The sequence below is a fragment of the Phyllobates terribilis genome, unplaced genomic scaffold (assembly GCF_046119375.1).
Source record: "Phyllobates terribilis strain yellow unplaced genomic scaffold, ASM4611937v1 Scaffold_2__4_contigs__length_985480577, whole genome shotgun sequence".
NCBI lineage: Eukaryota > Metazoa > Chordata > Amphibia > Anura > Dendrobatidae > Phyllobates > Phyllobates terribilis.
Window position 1 is genome coordinate 774,550,131 of NW_027362762.1, and position 14,993 is coordinate 774,565,123.

Consider the following 14,993-nt stretch of genomic DNA (forward strand, 5'->3'; position numbering starts at 1 on the left):
CGGGGTGCTCGTCCCCCGCTGCATTCACCTGGCTGAGTACAGCTCCCAATCCATAAGCAGAGGCGTCCGTCTGCACAATGAATCGCCTCGTGTAGTCCGGAGCATCTATACTGACCTCCATCAGGTTGCAAACTGAATATATTTTTTTCTGCATCTACCTCTGAAAAAATATTGGGCTTCTAGCTGTGTGTGGGACTTGTTCTATTAATCCATCTATACAGACCCCCATCAGGTTGCAAACTGAATATAATTTATTTCTGCATCTAGCTCTGAAAAAATATTTGGCCTTCTAGCAGTGTGTGGGACTTTCTCTATTAGTCCATCTATACTGACCTCCATCAGGTTGCAAACTGAATATAATTTTTTTCTGCAACTAGCTCTGAAAAAATATTTGGCCTTCTAGCAGTGTGTGGGACTTTCTCTATTAGTCCATCTATACTGACCTCCATCAGGTTGCAAACTGAATATAATTTTTTTCTGCATCTAGCTCTGAAAAAATATTTGGCCTTCTAGCAGTGTGTGGGACTTGTTCTATTAGTCCACCTATACTGACCTCCATCAGGTTGCAAATTCAAAATAATTTTTTGTCTGCATCTAGCTCTGAAAAAATATTTGGCCTTCTAGCAGTGTGTGGGACTTTCTCTATTAGTACATCTATACTGACCTCTATAAGGTTGCAAACTGAATATTTTTTTTTCTGCATCTACCTCTGAAAAAATATTTGGGCTTCTAGCTGTGTGTGGGACTTGTTCTATTAGTCCATCTATACTGACCTCCATCAGGTTGCAAATTGAATATAATTTTTTTCTGCATCTAACCCAGCCAATAGTTTTGGCCTAATACCACAGTTTGGCCACTCAGCTCTGCTCGGTTCCCATCCATTGTTTTTTTGTGCAAACAACTCCAGAGTTGTGAATTAGTTAACCACCAAAATGAGTGGAAAAAGGCCTGCTGCTGGTGGAAAGGGGAATAGGCGTGTTGGGAAGGGGAAAAAAGGTTGTGTCCGTGGGGTAGGTGTTAAAGCAACAGTAACATCTGCAGAAGAAAGACCATCTTCCAGCCAAACTAAAATGTCTACTTCTTTTAGCGGACAATGTGATAAGATCCCTTTCTTACGGCCACGCCAATCGCTACAAATTCCAGATGAGGCACAAAAACAGCAGGTGCTTCAACGGATATCAAGTGCTCCTTTAAGTGGGCTCTCCTCCACATCAACTTCAACATCACAAATACTCCAGTCCTCAAAGGTGTCACCCCAATCGCACTTGCTTCCTCACAGCTCCCAAATCTCCAGCTGCCCGTTTGAGTATGAGGTAGAACAGATGGTTGAGTCTGCAGAGATGTTTACTCATACTATAGCCTGGGAATCAGAGGTCGACTCCAGCGCTTCTGTGAATCCAGACGAGGAAATGATCTGCACTGATGCCCAGAATCTTTATGAGTCGGATCCAGGACCAGACGCAGAAGGTTCTGACCATAATGTAGACCCTCATTCCCAAACTGTAACTCCTGTTGGTGGAGACAATGAGGAAGACGATGATGAGACTCAAATAACTGATTGGAGCGACAACTTTAGTTTTTTGTCAGGGCAGGAACAGGTTGGCTCTGAGGACGACGGGTGTGATAAAGCACAGGGTGATGATGATGAGGTTGGAGATCCCATTTACTGTCAACCCACAGTCAGCCAAGAGATGAGGTCAGCAGAGGAGGTGGAGGAAGATGCTAGTGACGACGAGGTCAGGTTGCGCCTTCCTGGACAGAGACGTAGTACTGGAAGCACGTCAACAACTGCATCCTCAAACACAACTCTGCCTCTCACCTCTCACTCTTCAGGTCGCATGGGTGCTAAGCCTTGCATAGCCTGGGCATTTTTTCAGATCGATAAAGATGACCCAACTCGTGTTATCTGTAACATTTGTCAGCAAAAGCTAAGTAGAGGCCAAAAAATACATAGTTTGAGTACTTCATGCATGAACCGGCACATGGACATGAAGCATAAGTTGCAGTGGGAAGCTCAGTGTGCTACAATGCGGCCTAGCCAGCCGGGCCAACCACCGTCTGCCATATCTTGTGCATCCGCGGCCTCTTCATCCTCTGTGACTGGGGGGACAGCAGTCACACCTGTTTTGGAGTGCAGACCTGCCACCTCTTTACCCGCAACAGCCAGCGTGATTGGCAGGTCATCATTTTCTTTGGAGGTGGTAACACCAGCTGGTGTTGAGCGCTGTCCGACATCGATAGCACCACCTTTGGATCAAGGCAACCTAACATGTCCGCCTGCATCTTCCTCACAGACCGGCAGTTTGCCGGGGACACCCTTATCAACCCCGTCTAAGCACAATAGCCAGCCCTCGGTCCCTCAGATGTGGACAAGTAAAAGACCATTTCCTCCTAGCCATGAGAAAGCTAAGAGGTTGAATTTCACCATCTGCAAGCTCTTGGCTACAGAAATGCTGCCTTTCCGCCTGGTGGACACAGAGACCTTATGTCCGTCGCAGTGCCCCAGTACCAGATGCCCAGTCGGCACTACTTCTCAAAGAAAGGTGTGCCTGCGCTCCACCAGCATGTCGCTCACAACATCACCGCTTCTTTGAGAAACTCTGTGTGTGACAGGGTGCATTTCACCACAGACACTTGGACGAGTAGGCATGGACAGGGGCGTTACATGTCGCTGACTGGGCACTGGGTAACTATGGTGACAGCAGGACAAGGGGCTGCTGTCCAAGTCTTGCCGTCCCCACGAGTTGTGCGTCAATCCTCTTTATGTCAAAGTTCCTCCACTGCTTCTGCCTCCTCAACCTCCTCTCGGTCTTCCACCTGCACCCAAAGCCTGTCTGGTCATGCCTCAAGCTTTCTAACTGCGCAGAAGGGATCCTGCACACCTCCTTACTATGCTGGCAGTAGGGCTCAACGTCATCAGGCGGTTTTTACTTTGAAATGTCTGGGAAATGTGAGTCACACAGCTGAGGAGTTGTGGTCAGCTCTGGAGAACCAATTTCATGAATGGTTGTCTCCACTGGACCTGAAACCAGGGAAGGCCGTGTGCGACAATGCTGCAAACCTGGGTGCGGCCCTTCACCGGGGCAATGTCACACACGTGCCTTGTATGGCTCACGTGTTGAACCTGGTTGTCCAGCAATTTTTAGCCCACTATCCCAGACTAGATGGCCTTCTGCAGAGGGCACGGTCGCTGTGTGCTCACTTCCGCCGTTCGCATCCCGCAGCTCAGCGACTTACATCTCTACAGAAGTCGTTGGGCCTGCCACTTCACCGGCTAAAATGCGATGTGCCTACCTGGTGGAATTCAACTCTGCACATGTTGCAGCGACTGTGGCAGCACCGACAAGCCCTGGTGCAATACGTTCTGACGTATAGCCTGGGCCAATGAGATCCAGACGTGGGGCAAATCACGCTGGAGGAGTGGTCTCAGATCAGGGACCTATGCACCCTTCTGCACAGTTTTGAAATGGCGACGAAGATGTTTAGTGCTGACGATGCCATTATCAGCATGACTATTCCGGTGATTTACATGCTGGAGCACATGTTAAACAGAATTCGGAGTCAGGTGGTGGCACAAGAGGAGTTGGAGGAAGTAGAGGAGGAGGAGTTGTATGCGGAAGGGCTAACATCTGCAAGGTCCAGACGGTCGGCAGCACCAAGGCGGCAGGCATGTGAGGGTGGGGGAGATGGTTTTACCAGGGCGCATGGTAGCAGCCAAACTAGTGAGGAAGGTGCAGGAGCCCAGGAAGAAGTGGAGGACGAACTGATGGAAGACTCATCAGATGAGGGAGACCTTGATCACATTTCTGTTGTGCGAGGTTGGGGGGAGAGGACAGAGGAAGGAAGCATGATTGTTACCTCGCCACCAACACAACAGGGACTTGGTGCTCCTGGATGCGCAACACACATGAGTGCCTTCTTGCTGCACTAACTGCAACATGACCCTCGAATTGTGAGAATTAGAAATAATCCTGACTACTGGGTTGCCACACTGTTAGATCCCCGGTACAAAAGTAAATTTGCAGAAATTATTCCTGCCATAGAAAGGGATGCACGCATGCAGGAGTATCAGCAGAGACTGTTGCAGAATCTTACATGTGCTTTTCCACAAAACACCAGTGGTGCACGTAGTGAATCTCACAGTTCCAACTTGCCAACCGTGGGACCGTCAAGTGTTAAGCACTCAAACCATAACAGAACCACAGTATCTGCTGGTAACATCAATTTTGCGGAATCATTTCACCACTTTTTTAGCCACAGGAGACAAGAAGTCTGGCACATAGTCAACGCCTAGAGACGATGGTACAGGAGTATCTCCAAGTAAACATTGAAGCCATGACTGTGTCACTGGACCCTTGCTCTTTTTGGGCTTCCAATCTGGATAAATGGCCGGAGCTAGCCACTTACGCCTTGGAGATCTTGTCATGCCCCGCAGCCACCGTTCTGTCTGAACGTGTGTTCAGCGCTGCTGGTGGTGTGCTGGCAGATAAGCGCACGCGGCTCTCCACTGATAATGTAGACAGACTCACGTTCATAAAGATGAACAAATCATGGATCCGAAACGACTTTTCTACCCCTGTGTCATCCTGGGGAGAGTAAAAGATGGATGATTGGTTAAAATCACCCTACCAACCGTTTTAAGCTTTCAAATTACTAATCATGTTTATCTGTATTTTGGCTGTAAAATAATTTGGGCTTTGTAGCAGTGTGCAGCACTGATTCTATTAGGCCATCTATAATAAGCTCCACCAGATTTAAAATTACTAATCATGTTTATCTGTATCTTGGCTGGAAAATAATTTGGGCTTTGTAGCAGTGTGCAGCACTGATCCTATTAGGCCATCAATACTAAGCTCCACCAGATTTAAAATTAATAATAATTTTTAGCTGCATCTAGCCCGGAAAATAATTTTGGGGCTCCGAGATGCGCAAGACACATAAGTGCCTTCTTGCTGCACTACCTGCAACATGACCCTCATATTGTCAGAATTCGAAGTAATCATGACTACTGGGTTGCCACACTCTTAGATCCGCCAAACTTTTCGATCAACCTTTTCATTTTAATAAAGACCAAAAAAATGGTCATTTTTGAAATTATAAGCATTAGCAGGTTATTAGAAACTGAAATCAAACAGTTTTCAACTCAAAACTTTATTCTAGGTGATGTTACATTTTCACATAGGACCCCTTGTTCGAAAGGAGCTTCTGAACTCTCTCGTCCATTGAATTTGTCAGGTTTTGGATGGTTTCTGCTTCAATTGTTTTGCATGAGGACAGAATACCCTCCCAGAGCTGTTGCTTAGATGTGAACTGCCTCCCGCCATCATAGACACTCCTTTTGATGATGCTCCAGAGATTCTGAATGGGGTAGAGGTCAGGGGAGCATGGGGGTCACACCATAAGTTTGTCCCCTTTTATGCCCATATCAGCCAGAGATGCAGATGTTTTATGTGCAGCATGAGATGGTGCCTTATCATGCAAAAAAATTATCTTGCTGTGAAATACACGGTTCTTCTTCTTGAACCATGGCAGGAAGTGCTGTTTGAGAAAATCCACATACATTATGGAGTTCATCTTTAGCGCCTTCAGGGATCCTAAAGGGGCCGACAATCTCTCTCCCCATGATTCCAGCCCAAAACATTACTTCACCTCCTCCTTGTTGGCGCTGTAGCCGTGTTTGCGTGGGGTGTCCATCAACCAGCCATCCTCCACTCCATCCATCTGGACCATCGAGCGCTGCACGGCACTCATCCGTGAACAAAACAGTTTTGAAATCAGTCTTCATGTAATGTTTGGCCCACTGGAGCCGTTTCTGCTTGTGTGAAGTGGATAGAGGAGGTCGACAGGATGGCGTATGCACAGCTGCAAACCTCTGAAGGACCCTGCATCTTGTTGTTCGGGGGACGTTGGAGGCACCAGCAGCTTCAAAAACTTGTCTGCTGCTATGACAAGGCTTTTTTGCCGCTGCTCTTTTAACCTGACGTAATTGCTTGTAGGAAAGAGTCCTCAATTTGCCCTTATCAGCACGCACACGTGTGTACTGTGAATCAGCTACATACTTCTTGATTTCCAAGACACTTCATCCTGATCATCGCACAATGTTGATTGTAGTCATGCCTTGACCTAAACACTCCACAATTTGTTGCTTCTCAGCAGCCGACACATCCTTTTTCTTTCCCATTTTGGCAGAAAATGTAGGCTGCTTAATAATGTGAGACAGCCTTCTTAAGTAGTCTTGCTTTTCATTGGACACACCTGCCAAAGTAATTAGCACAGGTGTCTGCAATTGCTTACAGTGATATAAAGAGCCCTGACACACATCACCATCAATGAGTTTAACTGACAAACAAACAAATTCTTCCCTTATCACTCCTAAACACTTTTTGCATAATAATTTGGAACACAGTGTACATGTGCTTTTCCACAAAACACCAGTGGTTCACGTAGTGAATCTTACAGTTCTAACTTGCCAACCGTGGTCTGTATGGAGTTGTTCAATAAAGGGCCCAAAATTAAGATAACATAGATGGGAGAGGTCTCTATGAATAGGAATTCCTAAGTATTTGATACCCTGTGAGGGCCAGGCAAAGGGAAAGTTGGACTGGATGGAATCCTATATGGATTTGGGGAGGGAGACATCGAGGGCCTCAGACTTCGCTGCATTGATTTTAAAATTTGACCATGTAACAAAGTGATCTATTTCAGCCATAACAGCATGGATGGATATATGTGATTGAGTGATATATACTAGGACATCATCAGCAAATAGAGAGCACTTGTACTCGGTGCCTCCCACCTCAATCCACCTAATATTGGGGTTATGGCGATTTGATGAGAGCAGGTGCTCCGTCACTAGGATGTATAAGAGAGGGGACAGAGAACATCCCTGCCTTGTCCCATTGGTGATTGTGAAAGGTGATGAAAATGTTCTGACGCGCCCCATGGGCCTTGGGACACCCGGAGCCGGACCCTTTTTGGTGGATGCTGGTGGTTGTAGTCTCCGTGGCGACGACCCGGTTCCGTGGCTCAGGGCGGTCAAACCAGTGGCGGAACTATTTATGTGGTTTTGATGTTTAAATGTCCGACTACGCCACCCGTGGATTGCGGTCAGAGTGAACCGCCGCTCCAGGGCAGACCGCTGAGGCTGGTGTTGTGGGTGCAGTAGAGTGTAGCATAACTCCCCACGGGAGGAGTATAGCCTCAGGGCAGTGTATGCAGAGGATGGGGGTAATGGTGCAGGGCAGCAGCAGTAACGACACAGAGTCAGTGATGCAGTCCCGGGCCTTTACTCACAGTTCTTATTATCCAGACCACGTCTGCAGGTAACGGCTGCCCACGTCGTACTGTGCTCACCAGGTGAGGGGCTCAGACAACTCCCAGATAACTTTGGAGCGCTTCACAGGACCCCCTTTGTGTGTCCTTTGTCTGGCCTTTCTTACCAACCCTTCTGTCCGGCTGCCTCGGGCCTCCTCTTGGTAAACTTGGCGCCAGTTTCCCTGACCCTATGTGGTGCCTTCCTAGCGGGTGTAGCGAGGGGCTGCGCCACATAAAATGTCACAGCCTCCGGTTTCTAGCTGAGGGACGTTTCCTGCCTCCACTAGTTTCGGGGACCGGTCTCCCCCTTTGGCCTGACCCCTCCACGCAGGTGGATTCGGGCGTGCGGTGGCGACTCGCCCGTCCTCACCCCTGGGATCCCTTCATTCCTCGTTCCTGGAGCCTTCGCCGCTCCTCTTCCTTCCTTCTCCCTCTTCCAGGCCTGGGCCTCTGTTACTAGGACCGCCTCCGGAGCAGAGCTCATGCAGAGCCCCTGCTCCCTGCCACTTCTGCTCAGACTTCTCTGCACTGAACTAAGATGGTGCCCACCTTTTATACTCCCTTCTCAATGCACCCAGGAACTGCTTCCTCCCTGCTCCTGCACTACAGGGTTCCCCTTCCTCAGTGTTCCCTCCCCCCACTCCAGCCAGGGACAGGGACTGTCGTGCCCATCTCAGGGGCATATTGGTCGCCCTGCCCCACGGCAATGTGGTGTAATGCATGCAGGTGTCGGGTCCTGATCCACACTCCATCCTTACCTGAGAGTGAGATATCACACCTCTGAGTGAGGTGCAATACCTCTGTAGCAACCGAGCCCTCAGGGTAATACAGTTCCATTTATCTTCAGCCTAGGTGACGTATTGCGATACAGGGCCGTGATTTTGGCTATAAAAGGGTCCCCTAGACCCCTACCCCAAGCTTTTTAAGAGAATCATATATAGCGTGCCAGGAGACTCTATAGAATGCTTTCTCAGCATCCAACGAGAGTATCTAATTACAAATTTTTAACTGCATCTAGCCCAGGAAATACTTTGTGCCTAGTAGCAGTGTCTGCTAGTCAGCGGATTATCCCGGCTCTTAAGCAAGCTACACCACCTGTAGTTTTGACACTTAATTTTTTCAAAGGAAATGCTTCGGGATACTCAGTGAAGAGCATCAGGAGGCACCCCAAGGCAAAGGGGCTGGGACTGGCAGTAGGATGCCTTGCGGTGGACAGCCGAGCTCGATCCTTATAAAAACTTTTTAACTGCAGCAGCTTTAGTGGACGCTACTGGAGCTGGAATTACGCGGCTGCTGGCATGAGACTTGCCCTCCAATAGATCCTTGTAAATGGATTTAAAGTGTATTCATTCAAATTAGAGAGACAATTTAAATTAAAAAGCTTAGAGCTGCCTCCACCACAGGGGGGCTCGCTCGACCCACCAGCGGACAGGCACCAGTATTGGGAGAGGGGGGCTGGCCGTCAGGGTTCACCGCGGCTCTGGCACAAACCCGGCGACACGGAGGTGGCACGGGCAGGAGCGGACTGAACGTGTCGGCTTCTCACTTTTTGGATTTTAGAAGGGCATGACATGCTTATATCTGTGTTTCCCCCTCCTTTTACTCCTCCACCTCTTTTCTTTTCGCATGACTATATGTACTTGTCACTTTTCCATGTGTTTGTTGTGTCTTCAGAGCAGTTTGTCAGCTTTTGGACACCTTTGAAGGTGTTTTCTATGTGTTTCTATGTGTTTTTGTTTGCCTGCCATTGGTTTTAACGGTGTTCGAAGGTGTTCGACGAACAGTTCGACGAACAGTTCGGCGAACACACGGGTGTTCGACGAACCGAACCGAACTCGAACACTACGGGGGTGGCTCAACACTAATTAAGTCGTCTGTAGTCCACACAAAATCGAGTACTCCCATCCTTCTTTGGTACTAACACCACAGGAGAGGCCCAAGGGCTATGAGAGGCCAGGATTACCCCCAGCTGTAACATCTCCTCTAGTTCGTGCTGCATGGTGTTTTGAACTGATTCAGGCACCCGGTAAGGAGCCTGTTGTATGGGACGGATAGGCTGAGTGTCTACATGATGTTGGGTGACGGTGGTTCGACCTGGTTGAGATGAGAAAGCAGCCCGTCTCTGTTGAAGCACTCCCAGCATCTGGTCTTTCTGTAAGGGGTCCAGGTGGTCTTCCAGAGGAACCTGTTTAACAGTGGACGGGGCTCTCGTGGCTTCCACGAGATCCGGTAGGGAGTCCTCTTCCTCGGGATCGTCTTCTGAAGCTAGCCGACAGCTTGCTATCATTGGAAGGTTCCGGTCGTGGTATTCCTTAATCATATTCACATGGACAGTCTTTTGTCTTAGTCCCTGATCATCTAGAGCAAGAAGGTAATTGGTGTCATTTAGTTTCTTGAGACCCCGGAAGGGACCCTCCCACATGGTCTGCAGTTTATTTTGTGGATGGGGAATAATCATTAAGACCGGTTGTCCTTCTACAAACTCCAGATAGCGTGCTTTACGGTCATACCAGGTCTTCTGTCGGGTTTGAGCCATATGCACATGACTCTGGGCGAAACTAGCAAGTTGAGCCAGGGTTTATCGCAGCTTTAGGACATAAGGGACAACAGGGGCTCCTGTATCTTCAACTTGCCCCGCCCAGTATTCATTGAGCAGAGTTAAGGGTCCTCGGACCTTTCTTCCATAGAGGAGTTCAAAGGGGGAATACCCGGTGGACTCCTGAGGAACTTTCCGATAGGCAAACAAGAGATGAGGTAGGTACTTCTCCCAGTCTAAATCTCTGTCCGTGAAGGCCCTCAGCATATTCTTCAGAGTGCTGTTAAATCGTTCACAAAGTCCATTTGTTTGTGGATGATACGGTGTCGTTCAAATCGCTCGTACTCCACAGGTGCGCCACAGACACTGGACTAGTTCTGACATGAACCGGGAGCCTTGGTCCGACAAGATCTCACTGGGATATCCTACTCGGGTGAAAATGGTAACCAGGGCCTCGGCCACCTTGGCTGCAGAAATACTGGACAAGGCCACAGCTTCCGGATATCGGGTGGCGTAGTACACAACAGTGAGAATGTACTGCTTTCCTGATCTACTTGGCTTAGCTAGAGGCCCAATGATATCGACAGCTACTCTTTGAAATGGCTCTTCTATGATAGGGAGTGGTTTCAGAGGGGCCTTTGGGTGATCTCCGCCTGAGAAATCCCTGGCCAATAGAAGGTTTGAGTCAATCGTCTCTCGGTGCGGGTTTTGCCTTGATGGCCAGCAGTAGGGATACCATGCGCAAGGTGTAGTAGGGGAATCCTGTATTTCTGAGGAACAACCATCTGTTTGTTACAATTCCAGGGCTTATCTGGGGAGGCAGCATTGGTAACCCTATACAAAAGTCCATTTTCTCGGATAATCCTTTCCCTGTTCTCCCCTAACTGCCCTGTCTCAGCTCGTGCTCTAAAACTAGCTAGGGTGGGGCTCAGTATCAACCTCTTGTCGAAACTGAACTCTATCCCAGGTATCACTCACATTGTCCCCACAAGAAGAATCACTCACCGGCGGTGTCGGCGGTTCTGGTGGCCTCATTTCCATGGATGAGTTGTATGCGTCCCCATCTGCTGCTCTCTTGGCTTGACTTCTGGTTACCGCACCGACGAAGTGGCAATGCAGATGTCCCACATCATTTCCTAAAAGAACGTCTGCGGGGAAGCCGCTCATCACACCGACCACACATTGTTTGGCCCCAAAGCCATAATCCAGGGTCACCCTCGCTCTTGGAATGTATCTCTGGGTGCCTCCAGCCAATTCAATGGCAATTCCTGGGCCCTTTTGAATTGCTTCTGGCTGAAGTACGCGGGGATCGGCTATGGTGAGAAAAGCCCCAGTGTCACGGAAGCCGACAACCTTTTGGCCATCCAGCACGACCTCCTGTAGATGTTTGTGCTGACGGTCAGAAGAACAGGTGGCTGGGGCTCGCACCCCATAGACTCCTGTAATGGGAGCCAGGGTATCGGAGTCACTTGGCAAGTTGTCAGGGACTGAATCCAGCTCTTCTCCTGGTGAGGGTGTCTGTAGCTGTCCTGCCTCCAAACACCTGGACATTGGAATTGCAGATGCCCAGGCTGCCCACATCTATAACATCTGCGCTCTGGGAGTCTTCCTCCAGGTCGTAGTCCCGAAGGCAGAGCAGGAGTAATGCGAGGCACAGTCTCACGAAGGTCACCATGAGTGGATGGTCTATTGGGATGGTGAGTATGGGAGGCCGAAGGACCAGGGGCCGCCATCGCCCGGGGGCTGGTAGTTCTTTTCTCACTGAGTAGTAGTTTTTTCCATTGAGGCTTGATGGTGAGAGCCTCATCGGCTAGAGCTGCAGCTTCCTCCACCGTGGCTGGTCTCCTTTCACGCACCCATTCTCGGATCTCAGCGGGACACTTGAAGTAAAACTGCTCTTTCAAGATGACCTGGAGGAAGGCCCCCCAAGTTAAGGCCTCCTCTCCCTCCAGCCAGCGATGACATATTTGTTTGAGTCTGTGGGCATACATCTTGAAGGACACCTCCTCATCACAGGCCAAAGTACGAAACTGGGTCCTATAAGTGTCTGGGGTCACAGCGTAGTGTTCCAGAATAGTCCGTTTAATGTCTGCATACTCACAGTCCCCCCGAGGGTCCATAGCTCTATAGGCTGCGGCAGCTCCACACTCTAAGAGCCCCACCAGATGTCGGACTCGCTCCCTTTCTGGGACTTCCATTAATCGACACTGATGCTCAAAGTCCTGGAAGAAGCCCTCAATGTCACCTGCAGCCTCCTGGAATGGCTTGAAATCTTTGCGGGACACTCTGGGGAGTTCCCTCATGGTGGGTGCTGGGGTTACAGTCTGTCTGGTGCTTCTAGCTGCTTCCAAAGCTATCTGCCTCTCCAGCAATGCCATCTCCTTAGCTCCTCTCATGACCTCCATCTTATAGTCTATGGAGACCTCCTCTCCCATCATTGCCATCTCCTCCTCATACCACACAGCCCACTGACTTTTTTGGGTATTTACCTCTGCCTGTCGCCTTTCCTCCATTGGCCGTGGAGGTGCTTCCTCAGCGTCCTCTTGCAGGCGAACTCCTTCCAAAGCCTCGGTTAGCTGCTCCTTTGAGAGTCCCTTGTAGCTGACCCCCAGTTCACGGGCCTTTGTTTATAAGCTCAACACAGTCCAGTTCTTGTACTCTGAGGCTCTGGTTCCAGCAGTTGATGGGCCGTTGCCCTCCATTCCTTCTGCTCTGATCCCATGCCAACCAGTTTGTGACGAGGTATGCGGCAGAGCAAGAAAAGACCACCGGAGTAAGAACAATCCAATGGGGTTTATTAAGGCAGGCAGCATACCAAATCAAAAATCCATGTTATTCCTAAGGTCCATAATAAGTCCACAATCACCAACGGGCGTGAGGTCTTGCCGCAGATAAGAGCCCCCACTCTTCTTCCTCCAGAGATCTCCCAACACAACACTGGTCACGCATAAGTCCATTGTCTTGGGCTACCGGGAACAGTCCAAGGGTAGGGGAGGAGAGGTTTCCCCCCTCCTAGTTGATGGTTTTGTCCATGGCATGGCTCCGATGTGTCTATAAAGATGTGTACTGTGAGTTCTCCCCCTGCTTAAGAGAACAATGGGGAGTCCTCTAGCGGTGTTGACACAAGCCCAAGTTAAATTAAGGTTGAGGAACAAAGATCTTGGAAAGGGCATGGGTACTTACATCACATCATGACATTTTATACAGAAATGCAGGACAGGGAAAACTATGTACCATGACAACTTGACGTTACATCGCATGTGCACCACACTACAACAATGACACCACCAGGCCGATCAATCAAAAGAGTTGTCAAGGATGCTGGAAGTCAGAAGGCAGCTCTCAAGGTTCCTGTAGTGGCCGATGGACTGGGTCCTGTGAGTCGATTGGCACCAATTCTAATATACAGTTCTAAGTTAAGTTCCTTATCAGAATAATCCTCCACTCTTTTTATAGCATGTACTTATGTTGTAAAGATAAATTATTCCTTCACTTGACAAAAATAGAGGTTTTCAATTAAAAAATGGCATTTTGCCAGTCTTAGGCTTTATATAAATGTTTTCTGATATTAGGCCATGATATAGTGCCCAGTATGGAACCTTATTGGGCACCATATTGTGATCCATATACTGTAGATCTCTTTGAGGAACCTATTGCTTCTATGGGAGAACTTTAATTAATCAGTAACTGACAGGAATCTAAGCCTCCCCCTTCAAAACTGTTGCTGTGATGCATATAATAAAAAATATAGCGTACAGTGCTGTGCAAATTAATTGGGGCAAAGCAAAAAAATACATATTTTTGAATATTTAATAATAAAATGTTATAATGCAGTTACATACTAATTTTAGCAAGAAATATGTCCTCTTTTAGCAGATATGAGATTTTCAATGCGTTTTGGCATTGATTCTACCAAGTTTTTGCATAAATTCTTCAATTCTTCATCATGAAACCACACTTGTATGGCACTGTTTATCATGCGTTCTTTGGTTGTACAGTCCATTTTGCCAAGACGTCTCTTCACAATGCTCCACAAATTTTCTATAGGATTTAAGTCTAATCAATTGCCAGGCCAGTCTAGCACTTTTACTTTATTTTCTACCAGGAATTTCTTCACACACTTGGAATTGTGGCATGGAGCCAAATCTTGTTGGAATGTCCCTTCAAGTTTACGCATGAATGGCACAATAAAACGTTTTTAAAAAAAAAAGGATTTGGATGAATTCATCATACCATCAACAGAAAATAAGCTCCCTGTACCATCAGCTGTAAAAAAGCCCCAAAACGTCTGTTTTTGAGGGTGTTATACAGTTTGTTGAATATGATCAGCTCACAATGGTTTATTTTTGCTTCTTCTAACAACACTTGTTCGGTACCCTTGAACAAAAAGATGGGTTTCATCACTGAAAATTGCCATTTTCCACTGGTTAGTTGTCCAAGATTTATATATTTTTTGCCCATGCGAGTCGTTTTGCCTTCATTGGAGATGTCAGAAGTTGTTTTTTTACTGGCTTTCTTGCCCTCCGACCAACTTCCAGAAGTCTGCGCCATACAGTCGAATCACTAATATCAATACCTGCAGCGAATAAGTTTCTTTGGAGGTCTTTACTTGTTTTTCTTACATTAATTTTACTATTTCTGATAAATCTTTTATCAGTTTTTGGTGTCGTTTTCCTTTTTCTTCCACATTTCCCTTTTCGTTTTGGAGAAAACGATCCAGTTTCATTGTGTCTGCGAATTATTCTTGAAACGGTAGATTTTCCAATACCAACGGTGGAAGCGATTTCTCTTACAGTCAGACTTGTATGTTCATTAAGAGTAATAATTCTAGACCTCTTCCGTGGAGTAACATCCTTTTTTACAGGCACGGATCACACTAAGAGAAAAAGTACACTAAACCACTCCTCACAGAAACAAGCTCTCAACTGAAGCTGAGGGGCAGCTAGCAGTTATTTTCTGACTAAAACCAGTCAAACCACATTTTGTTACTCAAGGTTGTACCCTCACACCTGTTCAAAGCAGTTAAAACTGGTTTGAATGACTGACTGGTAACCAACTTACGATTTTACTTAAAAAATGCTTTGTCCCAATTAATTTGCACAGCACTGTATCTACTGAAAATGATATGATATCAACAACACCA